This window comes from Triticum dicoccoides, chromosome 7B (assembly GCF_002162155.2).
Source record: "Triticum dicoccoides isolate Atlit2015 ecotype Zavitan chromosome 7B, WEW_v2.0, whole genome shotgun sequence".
Classification (NCBI taxonomy): domain Eukaryota; kingdom Viridiplantae; phylum Streptophyta; class Magnoliopsida; order Poales; family Poaceae; genus Triticum; species Triticum dicoccoides.
The window spans coordinates 45,130,750-45,133,830 of record NC_041393.1 but is presented as its reverse complement, the minus strand read 5'-3'; the positions used below and the strand labels follow the sequence as shown (position 1 = coordinate 45,133,830).

General features: G+C 43.4%; 1 long non-coding RNA gene across 1 annotated transcript; it reads right to left on the bottom strand.

Annotated features, from left to right (window-relative positions):
- Positions 1–716: 716 nt before the first annotated feature.
- LOC119339556 lies at positions 717–1,493 on the bottom strand. The gene is made up of 2 exons (XR_005164177.1): positions 1,213–1,493; positions 717–1,092 (listed from the first exon to the last, which is right to left on the bottom strand). It is a non-coding gene; the product is annotated as an uncharacterized LOC119339556 (long non-coding RNA).
- Between the last annotated feature and the right edge of the window lie 1,588 nt (positions 1,494–3,081).

The window sequence follows — 3,081 nt, the reverse complement described above, 5'->3', positions numbered from 1 at the left end:
CTAGGCGACATCCACGATCTTTCATAGAGCTAAGAGAAATTCTGCACCTGGAGGAAGCACATCTGCTAGCAGGGGTAGAGGAGCAAAGAGAGGGAGAGGAAGTACAAATGAAGGACCTGGAGGGAGCACAAATGTTGGTAGGGGCATAGGAGCACACAGAGAGACCAGAGGGTTTAGTGCCTACTTCACAGCAAGTGGGAACTACTGAAGTTGTTACTTTTCATTATTATTTTGGTTGTGTGGATCAAACCATGTGAACTTGTTGTCATGTTGGTGTTAAACTTCTAGTTACTTTGGATCTGTGTGTCCCTAAGAACTTGTGGTTATGTTGGATGTGAACCAGCTGATTATGGGCAATGTAATGTGAACTAGTTGGCCTCTATGTGTGATCTTGCTCTTTATAAATTTCCTGTTATTTTGTTGCCCTATGAAAATTATATATATGAGTACTGTACAACAGATAGCATTAATTTTGACAGTAACCTGACAATATGATGTTCACAACAAGATGCTGAAATGATCTATATTACTATTGTCAAGGAGACAACATTGATTTTCCACAGCAAGCCATGTACATGCTTTTGACAGAAAGCTGTCAAAATGTTCTTTTATTCCAGTTTTTTTTACATCAAACTCTGAACATTTGATGCATATTTCCTCTTTTCTTGTTCCACACACACTATATTTCCAAGTACACAGAGAAATGGCACTGCATATGTCATGAAAATATTTTCAAACTGAATTGCATTCAAACTTGTCTCAAAAACATTACATTGCTCCACATTCAGTACATTGCCTCAAACTTATTTACTACCTGATTCACCAGCCTAAAATCATCCCTACTACCATACCAGACAGAAATAACACAATGCCATACAACAACATCTCTCTGCTAACACATTTCTCACTAACTGATGCATTTTTTTCGTTGCCTCTCGTCACTCCATCAGTTAAAGTAGCAGCTCCTGAAGCTCCTTCAGTTAACAGTGCATCAATGTCTGCCTCCAACTTCCACACTCTGTCTCGAAGATCTCCCAGCAGTCCACGCACAAAAAGAGTTGTAGGCACATCATGCCACTGAATGAAGCTGTGCTGTTCAATTTTTTCAGAGGGGAGTACTCGTCAGATGGAACTACTCATCAGAGGCCATAGCAAAAAACAGAGCAAACCAAATGAAGAACGAGCGCAAGAACACAGCAGATCAGAGCATACCTGAGCTTCAACGCACGCATAGTACCTCCTCCCAGGGTTCGCTGGACTCTAGGAAATCCACCGCGGCGCTTTCTTCCTGCACAGGGAGCAACAAATCACCGGCTCATACTCCATGGGCTCCTCCCGATAGGGCACCGGCGACCTTGCTGCTCCGCCTCTCCGGCGAATCCCTCCACCGCGAGAAGCAGATGAGCCGAGCGACGCCGACGACATCGTCGCTTCCGCCGTCAATCGTCTGCCAATCGCCTCTCTCTTCCCCTCGCCTCAACCCTAATTTGGTTCCCCTCCCCGCGTCTGAAGATAAGTGGCTGAACCGACGTGGCGTTTAAAGTAGCAATCCCACCACCAGACGGTGTCACGTCGGCTAATCCCAGCCTAATACGCACTAAAGGGCCATTACGACTGGGATTAGAGACTACATGACACAGACTTCAGGGATTTCGACGTCGGGGTTCATTTCTGTCGCTGCCTACGCTCTCAGGATTCAAAACAGACTTCACTCCATCAGGAGTCACAAAAGTTGCGCTCAATGTTCAGTTTGATGCTAAAACTTTAAAAATACAAATTTGTGGTCATCTAACTTGTGTTCTCGTGCAAATACGGTCACTTCGCTCATATTTAGAAGTATCCCACGCTGACTGGACCCGCTTGGTGCCACACCCTCGTTTATTCTTTTGCAGAAGCATCCCTCATTCTATATTTAATTAAACAGAAGCCCCTTAATAATATGTGTGGGTTCCACTTGTCAGGACTAATGGTGGGAGAATAAAAAAGGGGCTGGGGTGATTCAAACCCGCAACCTCGTATACAATAAGCGTGCTAGCCAACTGACTCCACCAACTATATGTTCGTGCACATATATATTGGCTACAGTTTTGTTACACTATTTTTTCACGGGTTCTGAAAAATCTGAGCTTTTTAAACCAAAAAAATTCAAATGAAAAAAACCGCATCAAAATATATAATGCTTAACCCACAACGTACAAAACTTAGCGGCCGGAAAAAACAATCCAAGTTTCATAATACCTCGGTGCCTAAAATGTCAAAATAAATTTTGAATTCAAATATTTTTAATGTATAATTATTTAGGTTATCAAAAAACATAAATACAAGTAGTTGTCGTGGCTAAATATAAAACTGAGCAGGGTTTCTCATTATAGTCACTAAGGGCATCTACAACGCTGGGTGCTAGCGTAGGCGCCAGGATCGTATTCCCCGTCGATGGGGCAGTTGGGCGTTCCAATCCTGGCGCTACCTATGGCATCGATGCTGGAAAAGGAACCGAGCAGTTGAGCTATTTTCTCGTACGAGATGGAAGGCTGCGTGTAGCGGCCGATTTCCTTAGCGCCCCCGTAATTAGCGCTCAGCGATGTAACCAACAATGCTTAGATAGGCTTTTAATTTTTCAAGATTTTTTTTTTATTTTCCTAAGCGCCCATATAGGCGTCTTGCATTGAAGATGCCCTAAGGGCATCTACAATACTAATTGCTTGCATAGGCGCTTAGGGGAAAATAATTGTACAAAGTTTAGGGTAGCGTTTGTGTTAGGCCTAAAAATAAACCGGATTTTTCTGAAGCACCAGTGCCTATTTTTATAGAAGAGACGCTTAATTTAAAGAAAGTCCGGTTTATTTTGCTAATTAAGCACCTCCCCTAAGCACCTTGCATTGTACAAGGCCTTAGAGTCCCTACTTCCAACGAGGTGCTAGACGAAGTTGAAGAAAAAGAAAATATTAGGTAGCCTGTGTGCAAAAAAAGTCCGGGCGCGCGGGGACTATTTTTGCATCGACGCCAGCCGGAATCCTGGATCGGAACTACTGGACGCCCGATACTATATGGCCGATGTTCAGACGATGATCAATCTAATGA